Source organism: Rhea pennata, chromosome 3 (assembly GCF_028389875.1).
Source record: "Rhea pennata isolate bPtePen1 chromosome 3, bPtePen1.pri, whole genome shotgun sequence".
NCBI classification, from domain to species: Eukaryota; Metazoa; Chordata; class Aves; order Rheiformes; family Rheidae; genus Rhea; species Rhea pennata.
Genome location: NC_084665.1, coordinates 87,995,817 through 88,011,939, shown reverse-complemented (window position 1 = coordinate 88,011,939; position 16,123 = coordinate 87,995,817).

Below are 16,123 nucleotides of genomic sequence, written 5' to 3'. Positions count from 1 at the left end.
TTACTATGGAAGTCTTGTTGTGGCTATATTTAATTTATTTCTGTAACCCTTCTGCAAATGTTTTAAAGACAGCTTTTTGTCTGCAAAGAAGACAGTTTCAGTTTTACAATCAAATTTTGTAGCAGAATGGTCTTCAGGTTCTGTTTCAGTGTGCTTTCTTTTCCTAACTTTTTGTCTCTATAAAAATAGATTTTATTGCACGTTAAGTTTATCAGAAAAAAAATCCATTATTGTTGTTTTCACTTTTTAACCTTTTACTTGATTTTTAAAAATCTGATCAAGCCACTTCAGACTCCCTTATGTTTTAAACTAAAACAGTGGCTGCTGTATGTTTATTCAGAAATTCACTTCAATTTTTTTCTGTTATTTGAACCCATTAAAATCACTAAATATTCAGGAGGATGCAAATTTTCCCTTGAAACAGATCTAGCCTCTACCAAAAGCAGAAACGTAACATAATCAGTTAATTGCTTAAATCAGATTCTGTGGCAGTATATGGGCTTTCTCCAGTTGCTTGTCGAGGTCTTGGATCAGGGCCTATATGTTCTACCATGAAGAGCTCTGTGTGTTTGCGCACCCAACACTGAGGTCAAGAACTTGCATAATTTCAGTGGTTGGTCGATATTACTACGCTACTACACTACTAGCTCCTTTCAGAAAATTGAATAAACCCAGGCTATAGGTTTGAACGTTAGTCCGCAGGTTTGCATGACGTCAAATTGTTGGAATGGTCCTTGGCAGGGCTTTGGTGCATGTTACTAACTACTCCCTCAGGCAGCATGTGGGCAATTCAGGGATTACCTGAGTCTGAGCATAATCCACTAAATTATCTCACCCTCTGGGCCTGTACACCCTAGCTGGGAAATGGCATAACAAAACCATGCATCTTCAACCTTTGGCTCTACTCATGGGCAATTTTCATCAATTGCTGTTGATAGAGGCTTCTTTCTTCCTACTATTTTTTCACGATTACGAAGAAGTCCCTTTAACCTTGGGGCTTTCCTACAAATGTGCCTACTTAAAATGACACTTTCTGTAGCTTTTTGTTAGACTTCCATTTTTTTGGATAGAGATAATAAAGAACACTAATTATTCTTGACATAAAAATATATGTAATCCTAGGGGAGGTTTTCTAGACCTAGAAGCAGTGTCTCAAATGCGTTTGAGTGAGTCTAACAAAGAAGAATAAGCATGTGTCTTAGCCAGGCTTCTGAGGCAACAGGATGGAAGATACATGCTTAAAGCAATCACACTACAAGGGTTTGCCAAGAGAGGATGGCTGGTACGGATGTTTGGTAACATGGGTATGGTTCTCCTTCTGTTTCCAGGACTTACAGCTCTTAAACGGCTAATGTTTCTCTGACCTCTTTTTTCCATGTCAGGATTTGCTGTAGTTGCCACAAGCTATCTTTGCAGGGAGCAAGATGAGCTACATAACTACAAGTGGGAAAGGGAAATGTGTGCACGCCTTTAAAAACTGGAGAATTTGTTTCCTGTGGCACTGGATTCTGAAGTGTATTTTTGTTACAAAAACACACTTCAGAGATTGAATTGAAGTCATGCAAGAAGATTTTAGGGATCATACTTCTGAAAGCAGAGAAATATCACACACAAGAGAGCAACAGACATTGAAAATATTTGCCCTGTGGTTCCAGCTTTGGTTTCTGTTTTTAAATACTGCTTCTCTGAAGCCTAAGAAAATGGTCAAGTTGGACTCATCTCTTTGCAGGCCAGACTTACCTAACATACACTCTGAAACAGCTGGAGGCATTGATGTAAAGTGACGAGAAACCTCAACTTTTTATGAGGAATTTTGGGTTTCAGAGAACCTCTACTAAAGCACAGTTACAGTATTAAAAGAAAAAATTAGGGACCTTCTATTTGAGATGGCTAGCAAAGGGGACTGCAGGATCAAGATTATATAAAATCTTTTAAGAATGCACTTAAGGGATAATAGATAAGAGAAAAAAATTGGAAATTTTCATATGCCCATTTAATTTCTTTGTCAATTTTTTTGCCATGTATGTCTACATGATGCTTCTGAATGAAATACTTCACTCTCAAAGCCTGAGAGCCTGTGTACTTTCCAGTTCTACTGCCTGATCATTTTTTAAGAAGAATTCAAACATAAATTCTAGTCACCAACTGAGGAATGGATGCTGGTTTATCTAATAAATGATATAAATTGCTGGTCTGTTCTATCTGGACAAAAGAAATGAAAAAGACCTCAGATAAAAACCTTTCTTTATTAAAGAGCCAAAGACATTTAAGGTCTCATTTGGCCTTCGTGCCCTACTCATTCCCTCTCTCTTTATCTAGTGGTGCTTTGCTGATACAGTTATTATCCTTTTTGGCTGTTCTAAACATATATTATTAATTCCACAACTGACTTTCTACCTCCAGCCCTGTTAATACCAAGCTTGCTAAAATCCTTTAATAATATGCTTACTAGGAATAACCTACAAGGTTCTCATCCTAGTGCACCTACTCTGATTCCTTTTGAATGGCCCACTTGGGCCATTCCCTTCTTGCTCGTTTTGTTTCCTTGCCTTCTCTCTTTTTCTTGCCCTGCTCCCCTATCTCCATCCCTAGTTTTACTGTGTCAGGAAAACCCTCCTTGTCCTCATTCTCTGATTTTTTTTCCATTCATCAGACAGAAAAAAAAATCAAGAAAATAGGAGGTTAGACTTGGAACTGAATGTAACCTGTTTCAAGTCCTAGCCTGAGACATTTTGATAAATGTCCATTTTGAAATTACAGCCTGCTTTTTGCATAGTCTAAAGTGGCTAGTCTACACAATTGTAATGATCACATTGTTCTTAAAATTCGTGAATTCTTCTTTAAAGGCTCACTTAAATAACCCACCACTTCAAAAAATTACTTTTCTCTTTCTCTCTTCATTAATAATCCCCTCACACTCTCTCTGCTACACTGTTGTTTCATCTTGCGTTTGTTTGTCCTAGCTAATTTAGATATTAAGTCCTTGGTGACTGACAATGTGTCTATCTATGCAAAGCACACTTAAATAAATAAATTTAATAATAATTAATAATAAATACGCCAGCTGAAAGTAATGCATCCGAGCTAGCAAGGACAATGCTGACATCAATGTATTCTGTTTCAACGGCGTTAGTTGCTGTTCCCCTGACATGTCTCCTTGCGGAGCACTGTTAAGGGATGCTATGCTCTAAGTGGTGTCAGGTCCCCCGCTCACCCTCCTCCCTGTAAGAGATTCACTCAGAGAACTCTGACTTGACCAATGCCACTAACCAATCTGAAATCCAGACCTCTGAGACAAGACTGTTCTAATGGTGGTCAAAAAGCAGGAGGAGTGCACAGAATCTGTTTTGGGGGACAGTGTCATACAAATCTCTGATATCTTCCAAAAATTCACAACTAGTACCAGTTCCTTGCAGAGAGTAAATTTTTTACATCTTAAATCAATCACATCCTTCTGTCTCACATGGGGAAAACTATTTGTTCTCACTCTCTCTTTTTTTTTCCTGTAAAACGCTTGTAAAGGAAGTAAGCGTGCTTGTGAAACAAGCTATGGAAACACTCGGACAGAATCACTGAAACCGGCAGGACAGAATTCATTTGGCATGGGCTAATAATTGTGTAAGCTAGAACACTGTTTAATCTGTTATTCCTAGTAGGTACTAATAATATTATTGTAGAAAAATAATATTATTACAAATACAATTTTCCGGTTAGTAATAAAGCCTCAGGAACAGTCTGGCTTACAAAGTGAAGAATTGAGTCCTTCCTGAGCAAAGGTAAACTGGGTGAAAGTTGTCCTTCATACGTCTGCCTGAAGAATTACGGCTTCTGATAGAAGAAAGTCACAGTCTGTACTGGCTTTTTACTCCATTATGGAGAGAAGGGACTACTTCACATAAACTTTCTCTAGTCTGCCCAATAGCTAGAACTGCAATTGAGGTCAGGAAAAGAAAAGATGAATAACATGTAGCAAAGACAGAAGAATTTCTGTAATTTCTAGGATTATTAATCTATCTGAACATTCTAATTTTTATCAGATGACAACATCTCCATAATGTGTCTACTGTAGTAGTTGTTTTATTCCTTATACTGCCATCAAAACCATAATATTTGAGTGCCATGTTTTTAGTGTCATGAGTAACATTTGTCATTTGGGGTTTATTCTCCCAGGTCATCTCCAAAGGGGAGAGATGAGTGTAATCATATGCTTTGTCTTTTGTAGAATATTAATTTTTAGGTAGGTATACACTGCACTTTGAAAGAGAAGGTGAGATGATCTGTGGGATTCAGGAGCTACAGACTAGATCACAGAAAAGTTCTTTCTCATGCGGATAACTTCTTTTCTTACTGTGCAAGGTTTCATTGTGACAGAACTTTCTAAAGTCCATGGAGTATTTTGAAAATAAATGCTGCAATCTTGAGCTTAATTCAATATTTTGCGGAGTCAGTGGAGAAAGTAATATGATTTGTTCGCTGTAATCAGCTAGTAGGTGTCTCTAAAGGTCTGATTGCTTTATGTTCAGATAAAATACACTTTTACAATCCAGATGGGAGTTAATGAAAGCGTATATAACTAAGATGGACTTGCTTAGGATGCAGGCTTTTAGCCAATCAGAGATGAAGGCGTTATTGATGGATGCAACTCCATGGGATCTTGGTGTGAATGAGAAATCCAAACCTAAATTACATACTGTGGGCATGTAGCATCAAAGAAAGGATGTTGAACAGTGAATATAAACTTTGTGAAGTATGTTCCACAGCCTCCAACATAATCTCAATGTTTCTCAGGTCTCAAACTGCCCAGCTAATGCCCTAAATGGTTAGGTCATCTTAAATACACAGTGATGTCTGCATATTTGCCCTTCGCTCTCCCCAGCTTTTCCCTTAAAATGCAAAGGTGTTGCCACTTATTGCATCTGTTATACTTTACAGAAATGTGTGGTTTGTTGCTAGTTTGGGGGTTCAAGTACACTCGTATGCTGATACTTCTTGAGCAAATGTGGGGGATAATGAAGGCTTAGCAGTACTATGGCATCTCTAGATAGTTGGAATTTTAGTCCATATCACCTGACCTTATCATTTCATGGCTGCACATAGATACTGACAAGGCCTTAGGAAAGCCCTCTTTCTTGCAGGACTCTCCTTTGAAGTTTCTTGATGGATAAGCATTTTTCTCTTTACTACTTGATACCTAACCTATAGGTTTACTACCTAACCTATTCTAGCCTATTCCTTATGATAACTTTCTCTTCTAAGCAGAGCATAGTACCTGTCAAGCACAAAACCGGGCTATGTTTGCATCTTATCCCAAGATCTCGGGGTGCGATGGAGATCGCGTGGTCACAATATTGAAGATCCTATGAGTCAATGTGAATGAGATTCATCTGACCAAATGCAGATGTCTATAGCTGACCTAATCACCTTTTTTTTTTTATAAGCAAATGAAGAAAACTAGGCACTTCTGGGATGCAATTTGTTGTATACTAAAGTGGATGCCTCAAACATCCACAATGTATTGGGACCTCAAATATATCTACTTCTGTCAACTGAGTGTGAATGGACTCCCAGGTGACCAACTCAGATACGCACATCTACACAGTCAAGATCTAAATTCAGATGAGAGGAATTCCATATTTCCATGATCACATGAATATTTGTTTCGTTTAAGTGGGTTTCTGCACTTGTTTTCTTACAGGCACGGTGTTGAAGGTCTTAAGTATTTAATTAACTCTTTCTCGGAAGGCTGCAGAAGAAAGGCACAGAATCCCCCTTCACATTTCTTTTCCTAAATATTATGGCTTCCATGCGCTGATTTTATCAGTAATAATGTTTACAGTAACTTAATTCTGTTCGGTGCCCTTAGCAGAGAACCGACAGCTATTTATAGCTTTATTTATTATTATTAAGAGGAATCTCTGTAATCAATATTCCTCTGCACTGAAGTACTTTACAGGAATTTTACTTAGGTCATCATTTTTGTCTTTTTTTTTTTTTTTTTTTTTTTTTTTTTGGGGGGGGGGGGAGGAGAGAAGAGCCTCGATTCCTTTCTTTCTAACTCAAATGTGATTTTTATTCATTTTTAAAATGCAGTTTTAAAAGACAGTTTTACCCAGGGATCTCTTATAATGACTGAGGAGAAGCTGAAAGATATGTGTTACTCAGACAAATGGAAACGGCTTAGTAAAGGACTAACTGGATGCTATTTTATATCATGAGCAATATAGAGGAGGTCAGATTAGATGATTCAATTCTAGCCTTATATTCCTTCTGGCCTTAAAATCTATGTAAAATCCTGAACAAGTTCAATAAAAATATAACATTTTACAGAAATTACTCTAAAACCCCTAAGAACCCCTAAGAATTAAACAGTAGTTATTAATAGCCTTTTCATGATGTTTTCACTCTATATTTCTAGAGCAACAAATTCTATAGAGGGAGTTACATTTGTCTTTAAATTGATGATGTGATGGGAAAAAATGTCCTCACTAGAACTACTAGCCTCGGTATAAACAGGGACCTTATTCCTTAGAGTAGATGCCTCGTATGCATTTGTAAGTAGCAAGAACAGTAATTTAGAAATGAGAGGGGGAATCTCATTTGAACGTGCCTTTTTTCAAAGCAACAGTATATGGATCATTTAGACAACCCTTGGCTCTGACCGCTGTGTACAAATGAATAAGTCAGTGTGTGGGGGCAGTATGAGTCATTCAATTTTCCTACTGTATAATAAGGAAAAACCAAATGGTGTTAAAGCCAGTACTTAGGTCTACAGAAAGAAGCTGTGATAATGCCATGAGTCCCTGCACTCAGGGATCAACAGTGATGGCATACAAAGCAGACACAATGACAGGCAGATTCTTACTTAACAGATCTTGATCTGAGTTGCAGACACATTTGTACAGTCTTATTTTTTAGCTCTCAACTCCTGTATCCCAATTAATACCTTTCAGAAAATGAGTGGTGCTTTAAAACATGTTAACTTAAGCCTACTGGAATTAAAAACATTTAAAAACAAGTTAATTCATCCTGGTTAATAACACAGATTTCTGGCTGCTCTCTTATTCCCCTCAGTTATATCAATTTTACATTTTAATGTAACATATTGTAATGTAGAGGCAGTAGTTCCAGTTCATGCTAGTGAAGGAGAATACAAGCCCAGAACTGCTGCACTGCAATACCATGAGCCTTCTGGGGATCCTCATAGCCAGATTTGTCTGGAGAACATCCCTTTGTAGGATATAGCTTCTTCATCATCCCTAGTAAAGAATATGATTAAATGTCCTTAATGCAGTTAAATACCTACTCAGCAAACACAAACTTATTTGGCATGAAAAAAAATTTTATTGCTTTTATTAGTATTATTGCACAATGACTGGGCTATGATCTGTTTTTACAACTTTTATTTGTGGTGAGATATGGCAATTTAAGGAAGATTAAGTGTGGAAAGAGAAGATGATTTCAATAATCTTTAATAATCAGACCATCAAATTCAGGCTTACAGACAGATTGGAGAAAGTACAATGGTCCAAATTAAGAGACTTGAGAATGAAAACTGTCAGAAAGAGTATTAAAGAGTCAGGGAAAGAGTCAAGCCTCTAATTCTGTTACAATATTCACAGACAAAAAATAGCAAATTCAATGGCAGATAAAGCACCTGACATGTTGACTCTGGAGAATCTTGGTGAGGCCATTTACATAACTAGAATATTAATTTTGATGGCAGACATTCTGTGTGTAAAATTGTCTCAAGAAAGAATTTATGAACTTCCAAGACTCAGAGAGAGTTTGGGCCTGGAGTGCTTTAAGACTGAAGCATTATTTTTAGGTATATATAATATACTGAGTTACAGAGACTCAAAGTATGAGCAAAATGTAAGAAGCTTTTTAGTAATGTGCTCGTGGTGATGTTTAGTGACGCAAACAGAAATGCAGAAATGCTGATATGATATGTGTTCATATGTTTTTCCTCTACGTGAAAGGTACCAGGATGTGCATGTGAAGCTTGGGTACACCACAGCAAACGTCTGCCGTTCCTTCTCAGCCTGCCGGGGCTCGAGTTCTATAAATATTCACATGAGATCTAGATCCAAAGTGGAGCACAAATTATGGGAGGGCTGAAAACTGTTCATTATTGTTGAAGCAGTAAGATACAAATTAATAAAGAAAGCAGCAGCAACAAAATGCTGCCAGTCACAATTTGTGATGTGAAATTAAAGTAGACAGCCCAAAGGAGCTAGTGACAATAAGTAAATAACATTTACAAATATGCTAGAGGAAAAGAAAGACAAAAGCAAGAGAAGCAGTCAGTCTGTTGGTAGATGACAAGGGTAGTAAAAAACAGAGAGAGGAGGCTTTGCACAGTTCTCTTATCTTTCTGTCCTTGCTCTCACTCATGCATCCTAAGTTGGAAATGGTGTCCTCTCATATCTAATGGGAAGGGACATACAGTGTAAAGGAGTAAAGGAAATAAGAAGAGCAGACATACTCCAGTGCTTTCACTCCTGTTTGTGTGAGCTTATCAGCATACGAGGAGCAAAAATCTTTGACCCTATAACAAAGCTTCACCTATCCAAACGTCTGGCAACAGCTCATGGCTCTATAATCAAACCCTGCCTTTCCTGCGTGGCTGTCACGCAGCCCACATCTCCATCCTAGCATAAGTGAACCCATCACAGCCCTCTCAAGGTAACATGTTGCATGTACACACACGTATGTGCAAGGGTGCTCCAAGATTAGAAAAATTAGGATGCAGCAATTCTCTAGCTGCTTTCTGTCTCTAATCTAGTTCAACAGCAAAGGGTTTATATACCTTTCTCTTACCCTGTTCCTATGCACTGTTAGACATCTAAAACGTCCATATTTGCTAGAGATGTGTAACCCACAAAAATCACAACTCACTTGAGTGACTTTTTCAACTTCCTAATATTCCCATTTTCAAGGGAACAAACTTCCAAATCAGTGCTCAAATTCTTGTATTTCCCTACTGTGATTTATCTGGGAGCCATCTACTCCAACAGGCTCTGCCAGGATTCCCATCACAGCACTGCCACAAAGCCTTCTTCACTTGTCTGTCTCCACTCACCCTCTTTCTCAGCAGCTCTCCGTTACTGCTTTTACAGGACTCACATATTTCCCAGCACAGCCCAGCTCCTCTTGCCTCCCTTCTTCTCCCCTCCTTGCTGTTCCTTTCTTTCTCTTTTCCCAGCAGCAGCTGGTGTCTCCGTGTCAGCCAGATGCCTCTGTCAGACTCTGCCGGATGGCAACTAGCAGACATAAAGGAGTTCAGTTGTTAAAGAAGTCACTGGCATAACATACAATTACATGGTTGCAGATTATGGGGCTCTATGCAGTAATCAAAGCATTTCTGCAAGTGGTGTAACATGAAGGAATGTAAGTAAACTTGATGTTTTACCTTCAGTGGAAGTTTAATGGCTGAAGCAGGGAGCAGCACTCTCAGCAGGGAGCATTTGCGCATTTGTCTCATCTGTAAGGAAAGGAAAGTGGAAAGATTTATGGAAGGAAGGTTTATGAGAGCTTGACAAATGGGGGAATGGAGGAACCCTCCATAGAGGATCCCTGTGTTCCTCAGACTGCCTTCATCGGAGCTGGTGCAGTACTTTCCTCCAGGGCGGTTCAAAAGGATCTGCAAACCCTCAATGCTGTAAGAGTGTGACAAATGGACACAGAAATCTGTTAGTAGCTGAGACCTCCCTCAGTCTATAATGTTTCTAGTCTTAGAAGAGTGGGATGTAAGGGCAAAGGAAAATAAATTTAAGGGATCTTAAGATAAAGGTGTTTGAGCTGACTGTGCTCTGAATGCTGACTCTATACAAAAAGAGTCGAGGGAGACTATGAACCATAATGTAAGGGGTCAGTGAGCAGGAGCTGGGCTCAGTAGGCTGGTTTATGGGGCTGGGGCTGAGCATGCCTAAGTGGTCAGGAGAGAGCGGTTCAGAATTGCCCCAGGAAGCAGCATGGAGCCCCCAGGTGAAGCCTGAGCCTCTCCCCATGCAGCGAAGCCCAGGAGCCTCTGCAAGGGGAGGTGCGCAGAGCTGCTCACAGCCAGCTAGAGGGAAACCTAGGCAAGGAGATATAGCTGAAGAGGTGTAAAGTAATGGCTCAGTCCATTTAAAATTTAGAAAATGGAGTGATGTTTCAGGAGCACGGAAACAGGAAGAGAGGTCTTCCTCAGTGGCACAGCGTTTACAGAGCTTATCATTTTCGTGGTGGTATTAGGCTAATGTGGCCATTCTGCTCTTGCTAACATAGCAAATTTATGCAGAGTGAGCGCTGTGCCACACACACACTTGTAGGACCAGACCTCTAGCAGTGCAGAGACAGATCTTTAGAAGTATTTGGGTGCTTAATTCCCAAAGTTTAGACCTCTTAGTTGCTTTGGGCCGTGTTCAGATTGCCAGCTAGTGGCCTGAGATAGCCTAAGGAATTTACTTGGACAATTAAATTGAAGAGACTAGTTAGCGAGTGACTTAGACTGCTGGCTATTCAGGCCTATATGACACTAGAGACTCTATCACTTCTACTTGGTGCAAAGCTTGCAATAATCAGCAAGTAAAACAATGTCAAGGGCTTTTATACCTCTGATAGCAACTATGAGCTATTGCTAGATGCTCACTAAATCAATACGTTAGTTTTTTTCCACTAACATGCAATACATATAAGTGCATGTACAAAAGGGCTGGTTTGATCAAGCATGCATATTCATTAATCATGTGTTCAGAAAGTACAGCACATGCGCACTGTTTCTAGCTGTTGTTTGTAGAACAAAATAAATGTAGATCGGCAATAGAATTTCATAATGTGAAGTTCCCACAGCAGCATTGCTAAGCAGGACTGAGATCACATATTTAACATAAAGAGCTTTCCAAAATAAAACGTGTCAGATATATTATGCACTATAGTTCGTATCTCTCTAGGAATCTTATTTTTTTGATTTCTTGATTCTGTGTTTAATGTTTTCAGATTTTTTGTTGTGATAAGAATCTTTTCCATTAATTTGCCATCTAGCTGCACAAACAAAACACTGTTTTTGTTTTCTTTGTTTACATTTTATTTACGGCATTCCTGCTTTGCCAGAGGTGTGTTAAATTATTAACAGATTATGTCCATGTTCTCAGAAAAGCTAAATTGAATCCAGTATAATGTGGGCTTATTAAAGACAGGCTAGCAGATTTGCTTTGCCCACAGAACTGTGCACTGTGGTCTGAAGAATTTCTTCTCCAATTAAAGCTATTTATTTATTTTGATTTCTAGCAGTTGCGGTGCATTCTTGTCGGTGGTATTTCTTCCCCAGAAATGCTCTGTATTTTTGCAAGAGTAAAACTGTATGTTTAATTGGTTATTTTAGCACCTTTAGTGCAATATCTTCATGCTTTAATAGAGCCATAATTTTTAAATGCAGGTCTGTTAATTTCTATGGCATGAACATTGGCAGACTTCTCAAGTGTCCTGCTTCTCACTGGTGTCTCTTAATTCACATTAAAATCTTTGTCTCTCCTTAGTCTCTGCTGATAACCATTATTAACCAGAAGGATTTCTAGAGCTGAAATGCTTATCAGGTTAGAAAGGTGCATGATACAAAAATGTGTCTTTGTCAGAATTTAAAGTATCAGGCTGAAGAAAGAAAAGCCTATTGTATTGCAGTGGGCTGCATAAAAATACAAGTAAGTATGTTGCAAATTAGCTGATTCTTAGTATTTTTTTGTGCTATAATGGGCTGAATCACCTGGCAGAAGCATTTTACCTTTATTTTACTAAAGGGCATCTCCTCTGTGCAGTGCCCTGCTTACATAGCACCTGGCTGAGCCTTCAAGTTGGCAGGTCGAGTCTCATAGGTGGTGACAAGCGTGTGATCCACCTACTTGCCAGATGTGTTTGGAAGAAACTCTTGAACTCTTGCCCTTCGGTCTGCAAAAGATTTAGGGAGAAATGGAATGAAAGAACGGCTGTAAAAATACCTCGCTGAGCTTATGCTAGACACGTTAGGCCAAACTCTCCGGAAGCGTCAGCTGGTGTAATGGCACGGTTGGTCGGTGGAACTGTGCTCATTTATGCAGGTCGGGACCTGGCTCTTGGTGCTGTGCCCGCTTAGGCAGAGTCCCACTGACTTAACCAGATCCACTTGTGTAGCTCTGCGCAACTTTCTGTGAGTAAAACTGGCAAAACTGGGCCAATCAGGGCATTGTATCCTAAAATGCAGTGTGAATAGAAAGGGTTAGGGCTCATGATATGTTAGCCATTGAATGTGGGGCTACCTGTGAAGTGCTAACGACAGAGCCCAAACACATGTGTAAACAGGAATATGGAGTATGAATGGTAAACCAGTACTATACATTGTTCAGTGCTGGGGAGATATTTAATGGAATAATAATATATCAGGCCTGGATATCCTCAAGAAGGGTACTGACAAACAGGGAAATGTTACTTCTCCCTTCACAAATCTTTCCCAGAAATTTAGCAAAATTAGTTTCAAGCACATAAATTTACTATAAATTTAGAGATGTGAGAAGCTTGATGCATTTTAGCTTCTTCAAGAGGAGAATAAGTGGTGAACTGATTATGATTTACACTTACATAAGGAAGAGATTTATGGACAGTTCTTTAATGTAGTGGAAAAGCCATAATGAGATCCAATAGTTCGAAAATAAGCTGGACAAATAAGATGTGTTTTTAGTATTTAAGGTGATTAATCCACAAAACAATTTACCTTGGAATATGATGGCTTTTCAATTATTGGATGTCTTCAAATCAATAGTGGAAATTTTCTCAGAGATAGGCTATAGTTCACAGAGAAGTTATGAACTTGATGCAAGAGTCAGTTGTTGAAGTTCTATGGGGAAAGTAAAGGTCAGACTAACTGTATCATATCATATATCGTATCATAACATACCACCTAGCCTTGTAATTTATGAATCAAATATGTCAACGTGGCCAGTTGTACATTTTGATTCTTGAAGATTTGTGCAAAATAATCTATAAAATTAGGGAGAGAGAGCAATATTTTTTAGGGAAATGTGTAAACTGTTAATATTTCTCCTTTTCTGAAACAGTGAACACCAACTGTAAAGGAAATATGTCTTGAAACACTCAGTAATCTCTTCCCGCCGGCCTGGCCAAGTGGTCTTGGTCAGCTGGCACAAGACAAGTTGCAGCAGCTGGGTTTAAGAGTCCACTGCCACAAGATACACAGAGATATAAAGAAGACATTTAAGCTCAATTTGGACCACAGTGAGAGTAGTTTAGCCTGAGCAGAATATACAAGAGAATTTGCCTTTCTTTTCTATTTAATGTTTATTTTAAAGAATGTCCCCTTTCAAACAATATTACAACGGAAATGTGGAAATACGGAAGATCAATCTTTGGAGAGTGTTTTCTTCAGATCCACTTAAACCAGAACATAAATGAGGATTAAACAATCTGAGCAAGTAGCAGGCTGATTCTCCCTAACTTCAGACATGAATCAAAGTCAAGTGAAAATGCCTCCTTTGCTACAGTATGTCATTGTGTTGCTGACACCGTTGAAAACATTTGTTTCATCCAACAGCCTTGTTATAAAACCTTCACAAGGGTGAAGAGATGACTGAGAAGCAGTCCCCTTAAACCATAATTGCAGAATCATAAACGTAAGAATTTCTAATTCTGCTCCTGTAGTCTGCACAATTTTTTCCTCCCACTAAAAATTAAAATCATTACAAAATTACAGTTGTGTTGTCAGAGCATGGTTCATACTTTAGTTCAAAGTTAATGGGCTAATCTTGGATATGGTATAACTTCAGCAAAGTTTGTTGAAGTTACTCCACAGAGGGACTGGATGCTGTTTGTCTCTTGATGTTCCACTCTGATAAGATACTTTTATGTAACCATCAGAGTTTTCAAACATGGCTAAAATATTGTGTATAATGTTGTTTTTATCACTGCAAGCTGCAACTTAATTTTAATTTTGTTTCAGTAATATCTTTGTCAATTGGTAATAAACAGTAGTGGGTATGATAAGTTTCTATTTAGGCTGGAAATGTGTGATGAATGTATATTCCCAGAGTAATCAGAGGTTGAATTCTAGTAATTATGATTAATGTTGTTTTGAAATAAATTGTGTTAATTTTAAGCTTAATGAAATTTCAATAGTCAATTTTACACTAAAAATTATGTTTTCATTTTCTTGAACAGGCCCATCTGTGATGAATGCATTCACATCACAATGCTTTTATTTTTGAGGAAATCTCAGTTTCATATTGCTGTGGAATGCAATTTGTTGTATGAAAATGCTGCAGTCCAGAACTTTACACCCCTCCTCTCCAAATGGCTAATTCACAATTTTTGACTCGCAACTAACCCACTGCATAAACTAAAAAGGGAAAAAAGGAAAAAAGTGGGAGTATTTCTAATTCTGAAGGCTTTTAGATATGACCAGTGAAGAAAAGCAATATATTTTTACACCCCAAGCACAGTAATATCTTCTTTGTCATCACATTGCAAAGGGATTACACAAATTTAGAGAGCCTTTGTGGAATTTAACAAGAAGTATAAGGCATATGTCAAACTGATCTTAACCCTAAGATGCACAGGCGCCTAGAGAAGTCAGACCAATTGCTTTGTATATTTTGTATAAATCTTCTGATATTTGGTCAGCTATGCAAAAACATAGCAAAGAGTGAGTTCTCTGGAGAACATTAATCAACTGAAATGTTGCAGGAGCAGCACCGAGTGTTTGTACATCCTCTGAGGATTGCTGCAGGAAGTAAAATGGCCTTTCCAGTGCAGGCACATGGGTATTTGCTTCGCCCTATGAGCAAGTGCACAGTAACATATTAGGGAGGAACAGGAAATAAATGGTACAGCCATCATGCTGACCATTTATGTGTTACCTTCTTTTGTAGCCCAAACTGTAGGATGTCATGGCTGTTTTCTTGGAGCAGCTCTAGAAGCCAACATTACGTAGCCAAGCAAGGGATAGTGTGTGTGTGTGTGTGTGTGTGGGGGGGGGGGGTCCCTCCATCTTCTGTAGAGAAATAGAACTTTTCTTAAAATCTTAGAAATTCAGTCTTCAGTGAATGGGAAATGGGACTTCGAGATCATATATTACCTTTTAAATGTCCTTTATTTTTGAGCTAAGCAGGGTCTAGTGCCATTTTTGTAATGCTTCTCTTGTTGATATCAAAGTAGATTTTCAGTATACGATTGTATGAAGCTCATCTCAATGAATGCCCAAACTCCCATGGGGTCAGATTATTACCACTTACTTTTTGGGTTTTCTCAGGCAAATGTGGCTCTTACTTGGCTGTGAGGCAGTTTCTAGGCTCTGGTGGTTACTCTAGTTGAACCTCGTCTCCCCTGAGAGATTGACTTACTGTTTCTGCCTCCTTGAGACCCTGGGTCTCAAGTTCTTGACATTGCTACAAGTTGGCCAGGCTGTTATGTTTCCCTCTATATTTCCCTCTGGAAAGAAGATAGAGTCTTCAAATTAAAGCAATTAGAAATGTTTTTGACAATATGAAAACATTCAGCTAATAAACTATATACAGAATGAAAATGCATTCGATGCACTAAATAAATGAGTGAAGTTTTATGTTACTGGAGAAGCATTTTTTAAAAGCTATGAAAAGGATGAGCAATGTTTATTTTATTTGTTTTCATGTTTCATAGTTTCTCAGACTGTGGTGCCAAAAAGGCCTATTAGGATCACCTAATCTGGACCCCTCCTGCATAAACAGAATTTCACCCAGTAATTTCTACATCAAGCCTGAAAATTTCTTGCTCCCAAGGTGTATTCTTTTAGTAGCCTTGTACTTCTTAATGGCTATTGATTTAAGCATCCTCAATCTTACTCTTGAAAATGCTTTGGTTAAGGGAGGAAAAAGTACACTTTGTTTCTTGTCTGAAGAAAATAAACTTCTTGGCTCAGCTTGCCATTTCTCTCCTTTCTCTGAGTGTAAAAAGAAACTTCTGTGTAGCAACTCAGAGTACTTCAGGGAATGTTCTAGATACTGGCGGAAAAATATCCTATTGAGGCCAGGTAAAAATTAGAAAACTAGAAGAGAAAATGTGAAGCATATAAAAATACCTGGCATTTGATTAGCAGATTCAGCAGCTTTACTCTCTTCTGTAA